The sequence below is a fragment of the Triticum urartu genome, unplaced genomic scaffold, assembly GCF_056163025.1.
Source record: "Triticum urartu cultivar PI428250 unplaced genomic scaffold, HENAU_Tu73 scaffold2, whole genome shotgun sequence".
Lineage (NCBI taxonomy): Eukaryota > Viridiplantae > Streptophyta > Magnoliopsida > Poales > Poaceae > Triticum > Triticum urartu.
This window is the reverse complement of record NW_028260368.1, coordinates 8241473-8259991: the sequence shown is the minus strand read 5'-3', so window position 1 is coordinate 8259991 and position 18519 is coordinate 8241473. Positions and strand designations below refer to the sequence as shown.

General features: G+C 35.7%; 3 non-coding genes across 3 annotated transcripts; 2 read left to right on the top strand and 1 right to left on the bottom strand.

The window, feature by feature from the left end:
* The first annotated feature begins 1228 nt into the window (after positions 1-1228).
* TRNAP-UGG (transfer RNA proline (anticodon UGG)) lies at positions 1229-1302 on the top strand. Its single transcript has one exon. It is a non-coding gene; the product is annotated as a tRNA-Pro (tRNA).
* A 139-nt stretch (positions 1303-1441) lies between these two features.
* Positions 1442-1515, top strand: TRNAW-CCA (transfer RNA tryptophan (anticodon CCA)). The gene has a single exon. It is a non-coding gene; the product is annotated as a tRNA-Trp (tRNA).
* Positions 1516-18165: 16650 nt separating this feature from the next.
* On the bottom strand, positions 18166-18238 carry TRNAF-GAA (transfer RNA phenylalanine (anticodon GAA)). The gene has a single exon. It is a non-coding gene; the product is annotated as a tRNA-Phe (tRNA).
* Between the last annotated feature and the right edge of the window lie 281 nt (positions 18239-18519).

The window sequence follows — 18519 nt, the reverse complement described above, 5'->3', positions numbered from 1 at the left end:
TCAGATGAGTTGATTTGTATTTTGTATTCTATACTATGTTTTCTTTATATATTAAATATGAAGTTCTTACTCTTTCTGTTGTTTGGAAAGATCAAACACACGATGTTCCTATTTCTTTATTTCGTGATGAGTCGTATGCTTGCGACAATAACGACAAAATTTTTTGAATTCTAATTGTCCGGGTGTATTGTGGCGATTCTTTTGAGTACTATATCTAGAAATCCCCGTCGATTCCTCATTGGCACCTTTTCGAACACAACTGATGCATTCCAAAATAACTCTGATTCTAACATCTTTTCCCTTGGCCATGAACCTCCTTTTCTTTTTGGATTGACTTAACTTAATTCTTCTACTTATTCTTTTATTCTTCTATTTTGAATCCGAAGAAGAAGAATAAAATTCATTAGAATAATTTTTTTTTATTCTTTAATTAAGTAATAAAAAATAGAGAAATAATTAAAGAATACAATCCTTGTCGAATTAGCAAAGATTTTGGTTCGAAATCCTTTCATTTAATTAGCCAGCCCCGCCTTTTCTATGCTCTGATTTCTGAGGCCTTATTTAGCTTGGGTACCCCTTTAAATTGAATTTCTATTTTCAAAAATGGGGTTTACCAAATTTTTAATGACTCTGAGGTTCAACCCAATCCATCTTTTCTTTCTTTTTCCTTCCGATACTAAAAAAAGATTGAAAAGGATCAAATTTTGTCATATCACGAAGAAATCTATCCCTCCCATAGCAATAACTAGAATTAAAAAAAAGGGAATGACAAAGCATCTGGGAATAAACGATTAATTTCTATCAATAAACCTGCTAAAGCACCAAACCATAGAGTACTTAGCACGGGTGCTACAGAGAGATATGTTTTTATATCCCGCATTGAAAATCCTCCTTCCTTGTTGGAATACATATATGATCATAAACTCTTGCCCAAGATTGTTATGCTATATATAAAATGAACCATATCGACGAAATTTTCCTATCCCTAAAAAAGAAAAAGATGACCCCTTCTTCCTATATATTACCAAGGAAAAGTAATCCTTCTTTTATAGGCGAAATTATATTGGATTTTATATGTATATAATTCCTTAATTATATGAGACCAAAAAGAAGAAATGACACGAGGGTTCTATATATAGATAGAGAAAGAAAGAAGAAGAAAATTATGATGTGGAAAAGAAGACAGGAATTGTGTACAATGGCATTGTACAACAATTTAATTTGGAAAAGGGATGTAGCGCAGCTTGGTAGCGCGTTTGTTTTGGGTACAAAATGTCACAGGTTCAAATCCTGTCATCCCTACCTATTACTTCTTTCTTCTTTATAGGCAGTAGCGACGAGATCAATTAAAGTAAAGTGGGTATAACTTGAATTTGTGGAGACTATACGTACGTGAGATACATTAGGAATAGAAAAAGATTTTCTTTTTGAATGAATGAAAGCGCTCTTAGTTCAGTTCGGTAGAACGCGGGTCTCCAAAACCCGATGTCGTAGGTTCAAATCCTACAGAGCGTGATTCCATCTATTTTATGTCGAAGCAGAGTAAAATAACTTAACAAAATTGAATTGTAACTCCAATTTCAATTTGACCTCCTCTCTGGTCTGGAGGAGGTCAATCAAAAAAAAAAAATGACTCAATCAAAGATCCAACTGATCCCCACGCCTGTATTGCAAATACGCAGTCACGAATAATCCCGCTAAAGTAATAGGAATTAGGCCTAAGACGATTCCAAATAGAAAAACTTCAATCATTTCGATTTGTTCGAGGGGATAAAAAAAGAGGTACGATCTATCCCTAAATAGTACTCTAAATTATCCACGAATCTCAATGACCAAGAAAAGAATTCCTAATTAGTCTGGAAAAGAGTCGTAGAATGCCAGGAATCCCAAAGAAAGATTTTTCTTTTCTGAATTATAATTATTCAGTCAATTCAAATAAGGCGTATCTTGTTCAAGCCAATAAATAGAGCTGGGGTTATAGTTAAAGCAGCCAGTAGAAAACCAAAATAACTAGTTAAAGTAAGCATGAAAGAGTTAAATTCCATTTATTTTTTTTTACTACACTACATATGTTGGTAAAGCATTTACCTAAGTTATGGAAAATTCATAATTCATCAGTTATTTTAGATAATACTAAAAAACAAGATAGAGTAAGATACAGAAGTGTAAAAGAAAGTGGATTCATCAGATGATACATGAGTCCCTAATTCCGAATCAAGAGATTTGTTGTGGAATTTGTCAATTGAGTAAAGTAATAATATTAAGAACTAGATCATCTAACCCCATTGAATGAAAAAAAGAAATTCAATTTTCAGGGAAATTTTTGAATAAGAGATAAATAAACAATTGAATTTGAAAAAAAAAACTTCTTTCTATTTTGGATAATTTCTTTTTCAATAGGACCCTCTTTTTGGAGTGAACGATCGAATATTCCCCTATTCCTTCTTATTTTAACTGATTGTATTCCATATGGAATAAGAGGAGAACAAAAGCATTCCACGACCTGCCAAGGGGCTGTTAAAAAAAAAAAAAAAAGAAAGCTCTTCCTTGAATTTACTTTATTTTTATTCCTTTTTCGAACTCCAACCAAAGTAGATTCGAAGACGAGTCACTTCAATTATCCTTTTAAGTTCTATTCTATCTTCTGTCTTTCCCTATTTCATCTCGTAAAGTTCCGCGCTCGCAGTTTGGTCAAGAAAGTTAGACCTAATCCAACAAACAATACAAGGATGAATTACGAATTATGAAAGGATAGATTTCACATATACTTGTCCTTGTATTGTGTCAGTATGAGAATATCCTTCCTAAATTATTTATCCAAACCTATTGATCATTAACTTAGATTTTCCCAAGATTTTGGCTGCTATTCCGAATTACTCTATTATTCCGAAGCCAATGAAAAGTAAGTAGAACCTACAAAAATGGGGTTTTCTATTGATGCCTTGAATAACATATAGCTTACCTATAGACAAAAAAAAAATAAAAAAGTAATTATGTTTCGGAACCAGGCAAAACCAGATTGCTGTGCCATAGGAAGGATAGCTATACTAATTCGGTATACTCAAAATACACCTTTGGTACAAAATTGACAATCTCACAAGGATGAAATATCAGTAATTTTCTATTTACTGGTCGATCCCATCTTTTACGGAATCAATTCCTTTTTTGAATGTACAAAAATTTTGGGAGTTCAGCATGTCTGGAAGCACGGGAGAACGTTCTTTTGCTGATATTATTACCAGTATTCGATACTGGGTTATTCATAGCATTACTATACCTTCCCTATTCATTGCGGGTTGGTTATTTGTCAGTACGGGTTTAGCTTATGACGTGTTTGGAAGTCCTAGGCCAAACGAGTATTTCACGGAAAGCCGACAAGGAATTCCGTTAATAACCGACCGTTTTGATTCTTTAGAACAACTCGATGAATTTAGTAGATCCTTTTAGGAGGCCCTCAATGACCATAGATCGAACCTATCCTATTTTTACAGTGCGATGGCTGGCTATTCACGGACTAGCTGTACCTACTGTTTTTTTCTTGGGATCAATATCAGCAATGCAGTTCATCCAACGATAAAACAAATTCCAACTATAGAACTATGACACAATCAAACCCGAATGAACAAAATGTTGAATTGAATCGTACCAGTCTATACTGGGGTTTATTACTCATTTTTGTACTTGCTGTTTTATTTTCCAATTACTTCTTCAATTGAGAGAAAGAAAGAGACTAATAAGAATTCTCTTATCCCATTTGGAAGGATACCATCCTTATAACTACCCATGACTGTTTTTGTCTCTAGCATGACCAATTGATAAAATGTGGAGGAAAGTAGGGGAAATGGCCGATACTACTGGAAGAATTCCTCTTTGGCTGATAGGTACTGTAGCTGGTATTGCTGTGATTGGTTTAGTAGGTGTTTTCTTTTATGGTTCATATTCTGGATTGGGTTCATCTCTATAGTAATCGGAGGGACCAGATTGTAAACATGAAAAAGTAGGAGCTTAGCGGGTCCTTACCCCCCTTTATCTGATTAGAGCGGAAAGGACCCGCGGAATTTTTATTTTACTCTTATAACGCGAATTGAATCTATTCGATTCACTCTTATGAAGCAACAAGAAAAAGAGATCACTCGAGGATCCAATATCTTATTCCACGAAGGAAGTATCCTGAAAATCCTTGATTTAGTTTCGAGTAATAAACTAATAAAACCTTAATCAAAACTATTCAACTAGCCTAAAAATAAAAAAACCTTCAATGGAAGAGTTTACTTTTTTTTTGCAAAATTTCTGTAAATTTGAAGTTGAACTTAATTAAACAAGCCAAGCAATTTGCTCACAATCACAAGAAATTTTTCCCCCGCCATATTTTCTTCCCCTCTGTTTGTCCACTACCTCGGCTAAACCTAAGCAAAAGAAAAAGAGGTCCAAGAGACAGACCCGAATAAAGAAGAAATAGTAATCTTTGACGAATTAGGAAGAAAAAGGATTCTTATTTTGATACAAGAAGAATCGGCACAAGAAAAAGGCTTTTTCTTGTGCCGAATAGACGATTAAGAAGACCTGCAATCCCTCCGAAAAAGAAGAAATTTTAATTTGATTGTTCTCGCCTTTGCCTTGGATTCTCTTCTTTTGCATGGGATATAAATAAGGAATTCCAGACATCTCATAAACAAAAAGCAGTCTAAACAAAAAAAGGATTTCCAAAATAGATCATAGATAATTCTAGCAATTGCCAATAAATCGAGGCTTTTTACCAACTTGATGGTAAGAAATCCCGGGACCTAGAAATTCATTTCGTACAATTGAACCTTTTCAAACTGTTTCTTTTTGAGAACCAAAAAAACTTGTGCCAAAATAACGGATGCGAAGAAGAACAAAAGGCCTTGGACACGTAATGGATCCTGAAGCACGATTTCTGCGTCCCCCTGACCAAAACCTCCCACATTAGGATTGCTTGTTAATGGTTGATCAAGCTTGATGGATTCCCCCTCTGAAACAAGAAGTTCTGGTCCGGGAGGTATAATATCAATCACTTGGCGTCCATCTGATGCATCAACTATGGATATTTCATACCCCCCCTTTTCTTTACGTAGTATTTTTCTTACTATACCTGTTGACGTAGCATTATAGACTGTATTGTTACTCTTGCTACCATCAGGATAGATCTGTCCTCTTCCTCGGTTTCCCCCTACATATATGGGATATTTTAAGAAATGAGCATCTTTCTTCGTAGCAGGATCAGGGGAAAGAATGGGAAAGACAATTTCACTATATTTCTTACCGGGAACAGGGCCTATCACAAGAATGTTTTTTTTATCGGGACGATAACTCTGAAAAGCAAGATTTCCTATCTTTTCTTTTAACTCAGGGGAAATACGATCGGGCGGCGCTAATTCGAATCCCTCGGGCAAAATAAGAACAGCACCTACATTCAACCCTCCCTTTTTTCCATTAGCAAGAACTTGTTTCAATTGCATATCATAAGGAATTCGAAGAACTGCTTCAAATACAGTATCGGGAAGCACAGCTTGGGGAACTTCAATATCGACGGGCTTGCTAGCTAAATGGCAATTGGCACATACAATTCGTCCAGTTGCTTCTCGTGGGTTTTCATAACCCTGCTGCGCAAAAATGGGATATGCATTTGAAATAGATGTCCGAGTTATTACGTATATCATGATCGATACAGAAATCGATCGAGTTATCTGTTCCTTTACCCAAGAAAAAGTATTTCTATTTTCCATGTCCAATCGCAGATCCCAGAATTTCTACAATAAATTAGATAGGTAGCTAAGCTAATCTAGTTCCCTATACACGAATCTGTTGTCATTCTACTGCAACAGTTGTACTGCAATGATGAATACCTTAAAGTAGGTATAAATAGAAAGAATTTTGCTAAAATGGAAAAGGGCTTTCTTTCTAAAAAAAGATGCTTGCTAATTTGATTAATATTAATATCGGGAGATCAAATGAATTTATGCTTCACTAATTGAATGATAAATGACTACAAGCGAAGGAGATAGACGATTTAAACAAAAAAAGACCCAAAATTTCAAACATGTATCTAGAATTACTGGAAAACTACAAACAAAAATAGTGAAAATAAGCTCGTTAGGAGCCCATCCAAAATCGTTGTAGACCCAACGAATTACTAGTTCCCAACCACGGGTGGAGTGAAATCCAACAAAAAAATCAGTAACTAAAAGAATAAAAAAAGCTTTTATTGAGTCATTTAAATTATAGAAGAATTCCTGAACCCAAGAATTCAAAATGACAAGTTCCTCTTTACCCAGAAAAAAAGAACCACTTAGAATAGCCAAACAGATTATATTTGTCGAGAAATGCAAAATGGTATGGAGATGATCCTCATTATTTATTTTGACCCATTGTATTATTTCCTTGTGTATTCCTGTAGGAGGTTTTTGTACATGTGTCTTTAGTTTCCCTTTTATCATCTCGTCCAAGAGAGAAAGTTCTTCTAATTCTATGAATCTTTCTAGAATCCTTTTCTCTTGAATATCAGTTAAGAGAGTTTCGGATTGCCTGGTATTCCACCAATTCTTAATCCAAAGTTCCAGACATTTGTTAAATGAGGAAGAGACCCCCCAAGGCAAAAGTACGATAAATACAAGATATAGTAAAGAAGGCAATGCTTTCTTTTTTTTCATTTTTGATCTGTAAATGGAGTTGTTAATGAATATGCTTCATTCGCTGACTCTATTCCATTCCCTGACTCTATATGATGATATTTCTATTTCATGATATTTCTATTTCTTTGAAGCAAAAACTCTATAGGTTTGATACCCTGTATCTATTCTTCTTTTTTGTATATTAGTTATTAGTGGAATTTCAGTGCATTGGGTTCTTTCTTAGATCTAGATGGAATGAAATAGTGAAATAGAATAAAAAAAAAGCCCTTTCGGATGAAAAAGGAAGAATAGTATGCGATATATCTAACTTGGATAAAAAAAAATTAAAAGCAAATTTCTCTTATCCTCGTTTGTTCCTTCCTTTAGATAAATACTTAAAAATCCCCTTACAATAACAAATCCAATTTAGAAGGGACTTCCTCCCTGTGTTGAGAAAACTTTTCTTCTTCCAATTCTTCTTTTCTTCATTCAACTCAGTTCAAAAAAGATACCTCAAAATACTTCAATTGGTACGCGCAAGAAATAGGCCAATTCGGCAGCTTTTTGTTCAATTTCTCGTGGAGTAAAAAATTTATCATCAGTACGAGTCAAGGGAATGATCCCCTGGCCCCGGATTTCCATATAAAGAATACGACGAGGATAAAGACCCTCTTTAACCTGAATTCTAATTGATTGGATATCCCGCATAAGGAATCGAAGGAAGACGCGACGTTTTATTCCAGGGAATCCCCAACGAAAAATGCACACTATTCCCTCTTTTCTATCGAATCGGTCATAACCACTACCTACATTCCACAAAATAGTACACCACAAGTAGGAGCTAATGAATAGGCCTGCGATTCCGTAGAAAGACATCACGACCCCCTGCGGAAAAAAAAGAATTTCTTGAGATGGAAGTATAGATATAATATTCTTACCAAGATAACTGGAAATCCCAACCGATAAGAATCCTAGTGAACCTAGAAAAAGAATACAGGCCCAGAAAAAATTACCCCTTTTTCGAGAACCTTTTAGAAGTTCTACCCATATGTGTTCTGATCGCCAATTCATATTAGATATACTAAATCCAGCAGCGGTCGATTGAAATTGAGAGAATAAGCTAAATAATTTTGACTTTACTTTTTTTGATTCTGAAATCGCCTTCAGCAACTAGTACTCCTGTGAAATAATAGGTTAGATACATTGACTTTCTATTCAAAAAATATTCGTTGATTCAATTAAAATAAATAAAATAAAACTCGCTATACCTGGCTCTGCATATTCATGCATTTATGCTCGTAGCCTATATCCGCATCCATAACCGTTTTTCATTTGTGTGTAGAAAGTGTGTGTAGAAAAAGCCACATACCCTACCATATTATATTACTTACACTAAAAAATACTAGACAATCTTATTTTTTTGCACATAAAGAAATAAAGAAGTCATTGCAATTGCCGGAAATACTAAGCCTACTAAAGGCACGAAAATAGAAGGTAAGTTTAAATCCGTCATGGAATAGGTGTCTCAATTCAAATTTACTATTTCTATCTAGTCGAAAAATATCTTAAGATTCTTATGATATAATTAAGTATATCTATTATAAGGAATATTGACTATTGTATTGTATTTTTTATTTTTAGTTTGAAAAATATTCTGTAAAAAAAATGAAAGGATAATAAGAAAATTCCAAAAAAGGAGAACTAATTAAAAAGATTTTATTTTGATTTTCCCATCCTCATGGCCTTTCTATCTTTCTAATCTAATTTGAAATTGGATTCAAAAGAAAGCGGTTAGAATTTACTTCCTGCATACATACTTCTCTAGAAGCGCATACAATAATGCGTGGTAAAGGCGGAAAAATAGTATATTCAATCAAAATCAAAGGGCAAATTATCTTACCTACTATAGATCCCCTACTACCCTCTTAGACTTTAAAAGGCGATATACCACCCAAAGAAAGGGTATGAAAATGCCGGGTGGAGTTAGCTTTTCGACGAAGACCTGTCCCGTGCAGCGAAGCCCTGTTAGTAAGACCCCCCGCAATAATGGATTATAGAAGAATATTATTCCAAATACTCCTCTGGACGCATATAGTAGCATTGCGATTCCGAATCTTTTTTATTTATGAATATGAACAGAAAAAATTCATTGTATCGTTGGGTCGGAGCGGAGGTTTGGTCCAGAAAAATTAGAAACAAAACGTCTACTCTACCGCATTGAAGTCTATAGCGCTGTATTTCCACGAAAGTATAATTCTTACCATCAGGATACGATCCTTTCTTTTGAACTAAACGTCTCTACGATGGGTCCAGGTTCTATGTCCAATCCCAAATCAAGGATTTCTCGCTCTTGATCGGAGTCATAAACTAAAAAAAAACTACCTTTTTATCCTTTTTCTCAAGGTTATAGAAAACTTCCTTATCTAGTTCTAGCATTTTGAAAAAAAAAAAATGCTTCTTTTTTTACACACAGTTCGAGTCACTTGTTGACTCACGATTACGCCTGTTAAAAGTTTCAAACGTCCTCTTTTTTGAAATTGAAAGAGAGTCCTATAAAAAGGTCTAACTTCCAAACTATGTCTTTTTTCATTCATTCTCCTTTAGTTTTTTTCTCTATCTAGAAGTGGAATAGAATAACCCGGTTGAAGGGTAATGATCATACGTCTGTAATGCATTGTATGGCCCAGAATAGGTCCTATTCTTCTACCTTTTCCAGGTAGTCGATGGCTATTCACAGCTACCACCTTAACACCAAAGAAGAGTTCGACCCAATGCTTTATTTCTGTCTTAGTGAATCCCGATTCGACATTAAAAGTATATTGATTCTTTCCCAATAAACGAAGACTTTTTTCTGTAAATACTGCGTATTTGATTCCATTATCATTATCATATGATAATACTATATTTTATTATTTTATTATTTTATTTGTATTTCTTTATTGTATTATACCTTAATATATATATTCTAGATATATAGAATAGACGAATCTCAATTTGTCAAGTCTCATGATCATATCATGATCTATTTTTATTCGGCTCAATCTTTTTTTTCTAAAAAAGATTGAGCCGAGTTTAATTGCAATCAATTAGAAGAATAAAGAAGAATTACTGCATTTCATAACTGATTTTTTTCTCTTTTTATTTCGTTTCTTTTTTATTTATACCTTCTTTATCTTTAGTTTTATCTAGTTAATCAATAGTATCTACCGGCTCGAACTCGAATTTGATCGCCTTCCATACTTCACAAGCTGCGGCTAGTTCAGGACTCCATTTGCAAGCTGCTCGGATAATTTCATTACCTTCGCGAGCAAGATCGCGCCCTTCGTTACGAGCTTGTACACAGGCTTCTAAAGCCACTCGATTAGCTGCTGCACCAGGTGCATTTCCCCAAGGATGTCCTAAAGTTCCTCCACCAAATTGTAATACAGAATCGTCCCCAAAGATTTCGGTCAGAGCTGGCATATGCCAAACATGAATACCACCTGAAGCTACCGGTATAACACCTGGCATGGATACCCAGTCCTGAGTGAAAAAGATACCGCGAGCACGATCTTTTTCAATAAAATCATCGCGCAATAAATCAACAAAACCTAAAGTCATTTCGCGTTCCCCTTCTAACTTACCTACTACTGTACCGGAGTGGATATGATCTCCCCCAGACATACGCAATGCTTTAGCTAATACACGGAAATGCATACCATGATTTTTCTGTCTATCAATAACTGCATGCATTGCACGGTGAATGTGAAGAAGTAGGCCATTGTCGCGGCAATAATGAGCCAAAGTAGTATTTGCGGTGAATCCCCCAGTTAAGTAGTCATGCATTACAATAGGAACCCCTAATTCTCTTGCAAATACAGCTCTCTTAATCATTTCTTCACATGTACCCGCAGTCGCATTCAAGTAATGCCCCTTGATTTCACCGGTTTCGGCCTGTGATTTATAAATAGCTTCGGCACAAAAGACAAAACGGTCTCTCCAGCGCATAAATGGTTGTGAGTTTACGTTTTCATCATCTTTGGTAAAATCAAGTCCACCACGTAGACACTCATAACACGCTCTACCATAATTTTTTGCGGATAATCCCAATTTTGGTTTAATAGTACATCCCAATAAAGGACGACCGTACTTGTTCAACTTATCTCTTTCAACTTGGATACCATGAGGCGGGCCTTGGAAAGTTTTTGAATAAGTAGGGGGAATTCGTAGATCCTCCAAACGTAGAGCACGTAGGGCTTTGAAACCAAATACGTTACCTACAATGGAAGTAAACATGTTAGTAACGGAACCCTCTTCAAATAGGTCTAATGGATAAGCTACATAACAGATCCATTGGTTGTCTTCCCCAGCAACAGGCTCGATGTGATAGCATCGTCCTTTGTAACGATCAAGACTGGTAAGTCCATCAGTCCAAACAGTTGTCCATGTACCAGTAGAAGATTCGGCAGCTACTGCAGCCCCTGCTTCTTCGGGCGGAACCCCAGGCTGAGGACTTACTCGGAATGCTGCCAAGATATCAGTATCCTTAGTTTCATACTCTGGGGTGTAGTAAGTCAATTTATAATCTTTAACACCAGCTTGAAATCCAACACCTGCTTTAGTTTCTGTTTGTGGTGACATAAGTCCCTCCCTATAACTCTTGAATTAAGAATTCTCACAATAACAGGGTCTACTCGATGTTAATTAGGCGTAAATGAAACTTTAGCAAAAATCTCGTAAAACAAAAAGGATATTCAATTAATATAATATCAACTCATTAAAGAAAATTGAGGGCATGCTTAGGTTAATGAATATGTTTCATTCATATATAATGCGTACACCCTGTGTATGTTCTATCCTATAGGAATTCCAATATAGGAATTCGATAGGAATTGAGTTGTTGTTATGGTAAGTTAACACGGTTCGTTATTAAACCATGGATTTGATTTACCAAATCCATAATTATTGTATACTCTTTGATAGATATAGCGCAACCCAAATTAATTCCTAATCCTTATTTTACAAGTTCTTAATAGTTCTCTTTTCTTATTTTGAATGCAAATACCTAACTAAATACTAATAAAATTCTTTGTTGACAGCAATCTATGCTTCACAGTAGTATATATTTTGTATATCGAAGTCCTAGATAGGAAAGTAGAGTAGGCACAGATCCTCCACAAAAGGCAAAATGTATATGAAAAAAAAGATTGATTGAACTTTCCAATGGACTCATTCCATGAGTAAACGATTGAATGGGATTCGCTTGGGCAACGAAATCAAGTCCTGGTCCCCTTTTCTCTCTTATTGAATTAACTAATTCATTTCCTTTTTACTTTTGGATTTTTTTTGATTTGATTTGGCATTATTCAACAATAAAAAAAGAAAAATTTCGACAAATTCCTTTTTTTTAATTATGTGATAATTATGAGAACCAATCCTACTACTTCTCCTCCCGGGGTTTCCACAATTGAAGAAAAAAGTACAGGTCGTATCGATCAAATTATTGGACCCGTGCTGGATGTCACTTTTCCCCCAGGCAAGTTACCTTATATTTATAACGCTTTGGTAGTCCAGAGTAGAGACACTGCCGATAAGCAAATTAATGTGACTTGTGAGGTACAACAATTATTAGGAAATAATCGAGTTAGAGCTGTAGCTATGAGTGCTACGGACGGGTTGATGAGAGGAATGGAAGTGATTGACACGGGAGCTCCTCTCAGTGTTCCGGTCGGTGGAGCTACTCTCGGACGAATTTTCAACGTTCTTGGGGAGCCTGTTGACAATTTGGGTCCTGTAGATAGTAGTGCAACGTTCCCTATTCATAGATCTGCGCCTGCCTTTATCGAGTTAGATACGAAATTATCCATCTTTGAAACAGGTATTAAGGTCGTCGATCTTTTAGCTCCTTATCGACGTGGAGGAAAAATAGGACTATTTGGGGGGGCTGGAGTAGGTAAAACAGTACTGATCATGGAATTAATCAATAACATTGCTAAAGCTCATGGGGGCGTATCCGTATTCGGTGGAGTAGGGGAACGGACTCGTGAAGGAAATGATCTTTATATGGAAATGAAGGAATCCGGAGTAATTAATGAAAAAAATATTGAGGAATCAAAGGTAGCTCTAGTCTATGGCCAAATGAATGAACCACCGGGAGCTCGTATGAGAGTTGGTTTAACTGCCCTAACTATGGCGGAATATTTCCGAGATGTTAATAAGCAAGACGTGCTTTTATTTATCGATAATATCTTTCGTTTTGTTCAAGCAGGATCAGAGGTATCCGCTTTATTAGGGAGAATGCCCTCCGCAGTGGGTTATCAACCTACTCTTAGTACAGAAATGGGTTCTTTGCAAGAAAGAATTGCTTCTACTAAAAAGGGATCTATAACTTCGATTCAAGCAGTTTATGTACCTGCAGACGATTTGACCGACCCTGCCCCTGCCACAACATTTGCACATTTGGATGCTACTACCGTACTTTCCAGAGGATTAGCTTCCAAGGGTATTTATCCAGCAGTAGATCCTTTAGATTCAACCTCGACTATGTTACAGCCTCGGATCGTTGGCAACGAACATTATGAAACTGCGCAAAGAGTTAAGGAAACTTTACAACGTTACAAAGAACTTCAGGACATTATCGCAATTCTTGGCTTGGATGAATTATCGGAAGAGGATCGTTTAACTGTAGCAAGAGCAAGAAAAATTGAGCGTTTCTTATCACAACCGTTCTTTGTGGCAGAAGTTTTTACTGGTTCTCCAGGAAAGTATGTTGCTCTTGCGGAAACTATTAGGGGATTTCAACTAATCCTTTCCGGAGAATTAGACGGCCTACCTGAACAGGCTTTTTATTTGGTGGGTAACATCGATGAAGCTAGCACGAAAGCTATAACCTTAGAAGAGGAGAACAAATCGAAGAAATGAAATTAAATCTTTATGTACTGACTCCTAAGCGAATTATTTGGGATTGTGAAGTGAAAGAAATCATTTTATCCACTAATAGTGGCCAAATTGGCGTATTACCAAACCACGCCCCCATTAACACAGCAGTAGATATGGGTCCTTTGAGAATACGCCTCCTCAACGACCAATGGTTAACAGCGATTCTGTGGAGCGGTTTTGCGAGAATAGTTAATAATGAGATCATCATTTTAGGAAATGATGCGGAACTGGGTAGTGATATTGATCCGGAAGAAGCTCAAAAGGCACTTGAAATAGCCGAAGCTAACTTGAGTAAAGCTGAGGGTACGAAAGATTTGGTTGAAGCGAAGCTCGCTCTCAGACGAGCTAGGATACGAATCGAGGCTGTCAATTGGATTCCCCCATCCAATTGAAGACAATCCAGTGGTTTATAGTTGATACAAAGAAAAAGGGAAGAGGGGTAGAAAAAGTTATTAGATAGCGAAGCGAAGTAAGTCCAATGCTATCTAGTAATTTTTCTACCTACTTACCTACTATTGGATTTGAACCAATGACTCCCGCCGTATGAAAGCAATACTCTAACCACTGAGTTAAGTAGGCAATTTATCACCACAAAGGAAGACCCATTACTTCGATCGATTATATATTGAATCCCTTTTCTAAGCAATACCGCTCTGTTATTGGTCTGTTATATACTAAATACTAAACTAAATACTAAACAGATACAGATCAAAGGGGTATCCTCTGGCATTAGAAAATATTCATCTTGACAAGAAATTATCTATATGTTAAGATATCTCTGATAAGGGCTATAGCTCAGTTCGGTAGAGCAACTCGTTTACACGTGCGCCAATGCTTTTCAAAGGAGCTTATTATGCAATGAACATAATCGATCTTATTGCAAAATCAATGTCTTACTTCATAGATTCGAGAGAATAGGAGAACAGTAGCCTGACAAACAGTCGGTTCAGTCCGATTCAGGTGCCAATTCAGGTGCCTAATCAAATAGAACCCTTATGGATTTGCTAGTTGATAAGGTAAATATCCAGCCCACTAAATGCTAGGCGTAATGAGGATAAGGGCCTCCAAAAAACTTCTTTTCGTTCTATGAACTTTAAGGTGTATGAAGTCTCATAGTTAACTCTTGCAGTGGAACGATAGAGACTCCATTTCACTTAGGTTGATTTAATTTAGACCGGAGGCAGACCTAAGTCAAGGTAATCCTCCTTTGAAACACTTTGGTATTGCTCCTAGATAGATCATAATACAAAAAATCAATCAGAGCACAGGGAGCCATCTCATTATCTTTCCGTAAAGAAAAACTATGGTGGACTAACTGATCTTTAAATCAGTTTATGAAAGAGCCCAATGCAAAAAAATGCATGTTGGGTCTTTGAAACAGTTCAAATCATTTCGATAATAATCCGTTTGATCTGTTTTACCGAGAAGGTCTACGGTTCGAATCCGTATAGCCCTAATATGCCCTTTTTTAGATTTTAGGATCTCTATCCTATGTTTTCTTTAGTTTAGTATAGTTTTCATTTTCTCATTAGTATTTGTTTATAGACTGGATAGGCGCCTGCGACATAGAATAGAGATAAAAGCATTACCAAAGGCTCATTCATCGAAAATCAAAATCATACAGACAGGAAAAGAAAAACGAATTTCTATCAAATCAATAGAAGAAAGGATCCTTTCCCTGATTTGAATCCCGTCCTCCTTCAAATAGGATATCTCTAGACTTCCCTATAATAACTGCAATGATTTTATCCATTTTGCGAATTCCTACTTTGTTTTAAGTATATTTATTACTTTGTTTATAGATACATTATGTAAATTGATCAACTTTAAATAGAAAAAATAAAGTAAAGAGTAAATAAGAAAACAGAATATTCTGTCTCATAGTTCTGAAATAGAGTTCTTTATTTTTATTTTATAGTATTACTTCTCATTAATTATACTGCATAGATTAGTCCTACTATCTTAATTAGGTTCTAATTTAGTAGTATTCTCATTTTTATTTAATAGTCTCTTATTATTTTATTATTAAATATTAAATAAAGGATAGAGCTATTCTTTTTTCTAGAGATTCTAGAGAAAGCGAGACAAAGTGAAACGAGAAAGTTTTCTTTATATAAGAATTAGATCTACATACACCATATCTAAATAGAATGGAAATCCAAAAGAAAGGGAGTTGGGATTCCATTGGATGAATCTTTAAAGAAGATGCAGCACAGAGGAAACAAAGGCTAAACTTAAACTAAGCGCTTTTGTTTGAACAAAAAAGATTCTTGTTTCACCGAGGAAAAGAGAGAAGTTCTGGATAAATTGACAATGCTGAATTGAATTGACTAATTTAAGTTCCGCCTATTCCACATTAATGGGAGTACATTATGTTTCTGCTTCACGAATATGATATTTTTTGGACATTTCTAATAATAGCAAGCCTTATTCCTATTTTGGCATTTTCGATTTCAGGACTTTTAGCCCCGGTTAGTGAAGGACCAGAGAAGCTTTCTAGTTATGAATCGGGTATAGAACCCATGGGAGGGGCTTGGGTACAATTCCGAATACGCTATTATATGTTTGCGCTCGTTTTTGTTGTTTTTGATGTGGAAACCGTCTTTCTATACCCTTGGGCAATGAGTTTCGACGTATTGGGTGTATCCGTTTTTATCGAAGCTTTGATTTTCGTGCTTATCTTAGTTGTTGGTTTAGTTTATGCATGGCGAAAAGGAGCCTTGGAATGGTCTTAACTGAATATTTAGACAAAAAAAAAGAAGGAAAAGATTCTATTGAGACAGTTATGAATTTGATTGAGTTTCCCTTACTTGACCAAACAAGTTCCAATTCTGTTATTTCAACTACACCAAATGATCTTTCGAATTGGTCAAGACTCTCCAGTTTATGGCCCCTTCTATACGGTACCAGTTGTTGTTTCATTGAATTTGCTTCATTAATAGGCTCACGATTCGACTTTGATCGTTATGGATTGGTACCAAGATCAAGTCCTAGGCAAGCAGACCTAATTTTAACAGCCGGTACGGTAACAATGAAAATGGCTCCCTCTTTAGTGAGATTATACGAGCAAATGCCTGAACCAAAATACGTCATTGCTATGGGAGCCTGTACTATTACAGGGGGAATGTTCAGTACGGATTCCTATAGTACTGTTCGGGGAGTTGATAAGTTAATTCCTGTGGATGTCTACTTGCCGGGCTGCCCACCTAAACCGGAGGCAGTTATAGATGCCCTAACAAAACTTCGTAAGAAGATATCGCGAGAAATAGTTGAGGATCAAACTCTATCTCAAAATAAAAATAGATGTTTTACTACCAGTCACAAGCTTTATGTTAGGCGCAGTACTCATACAGGAACTTATGAGCAAGAATTGCTCTATCAATCACCATCTACATTAGATATATCTTCTGAAACTTTTTTCAAATCCAAAAGTTCAGTACCTTCCTACAAATTAGTGAATTAGGAGAGGGGCTCTTTTGTGTAGAAAAATAAAAAGCAGGGCAATCTTTCAAACTTGCATCCGAAATGTGAAATATTTATACAAAGAGGGAGAGATGAAGACAATGCAGCAGGGTTGGTTATCTAATTGGCTAGTCAAACATGAGGTGGTTCATAGATCTTTGGGCTTTGATCACCGAGGAATAGAGACTTTACAAATAAAAGCAGGGGATTGGGATTCCATTGCTGTCATTTTATATGTATATGGTTACAATTATTTACGCTCCCAATGTGCTTATGATGTAGCACCCGGTGGATCTTTAGCTAGCGTGTATCATCTTACGAGAATACAATATGGTATAGATAATCCAGAAGAAGTCTGCATAAAAGTCTTTGCCCAAAAGGATAATCCTAGAATTCCGTCTGTCTTCTGGATTTGGAGAAGTGCCGATTTTCAAGAACGCGAATCTTATGATATGGTGGGAATCTCTTATGATAATCATCCGCGCCTTAAACGTATCCTAATGCCTGAAAGTTGGATAGGCTGGCCCTTACGTAAGGATTATATAACCCCCAATTTTTATGAAATACAAGATGCTCATTGAATGATAAGAAATTCATGCTCACTTATACAACACAACTCCAGATTTTATTCAAGTCAAGGAATATTTTTAGGTTCTTTTCCTAGATGAAACGGAATACCTATTTATAATTAATTCCTAATTATACAAAAGCATTCCAGATAGACTGAGCAAAAAAAGGGTTTCATTTGGATTCCCCTATTTTGAAAATCGCATATTAATTTCCTTCATATGAACAGAAAAATAGGATGACTCAAAGAAGTTCTCTACCAGGAACTTTGTACCGCGCACATTACTTAGCACAACTAGGAAAATAAGATAAGATAAAGATAAGCAAGACTAAAAAAATATTCGTCGGAATAGCGGAATACAAAATTAAGAAACGCAAAAAAATAAAGGGGAATCTCACCCCCTTCTTTATCATAAAGAAAAGATATATTTTAAAACTTCTTTAAAAAGAAAAAGAAGTGCCTCTATATTTATATTATAGATTTATCCACTTAGATGAATAAATATTATTAATGAATATGTATCACAATCCATCTCGAGGTATTTGGATCAATACCTATTCGGTGGATCTTTTTTTTTTTTTTCTCTGCCAGGAACCAGATTTGAACTGGTGACACGAGGATTTTCAGTCCTCTGCTCTACCAACTGAGCTATCCTGACCTTTTCTTGTGCATCATCCTAGTAGAGTATTTGTATCTATGTCAATTAAAAGGACTAAAAATTAATTAAAGTATTTCAAATTTTAAATTTGAAAATGGGGGGGGTAGTCCTATGCATTGTGCATGGTTTACTTAAATAAAACTTAAAAATAGAGTGAATAACCAAGATTTCTTGCCGATACTCTAATAAAAAAGAAATCTATTCAATGAATAGGATAAGATCCATTGAGTTCTCTTCGCATTCCTTTGTGAAAGAGTAGAATGAGAAAGCTAATGAATCTT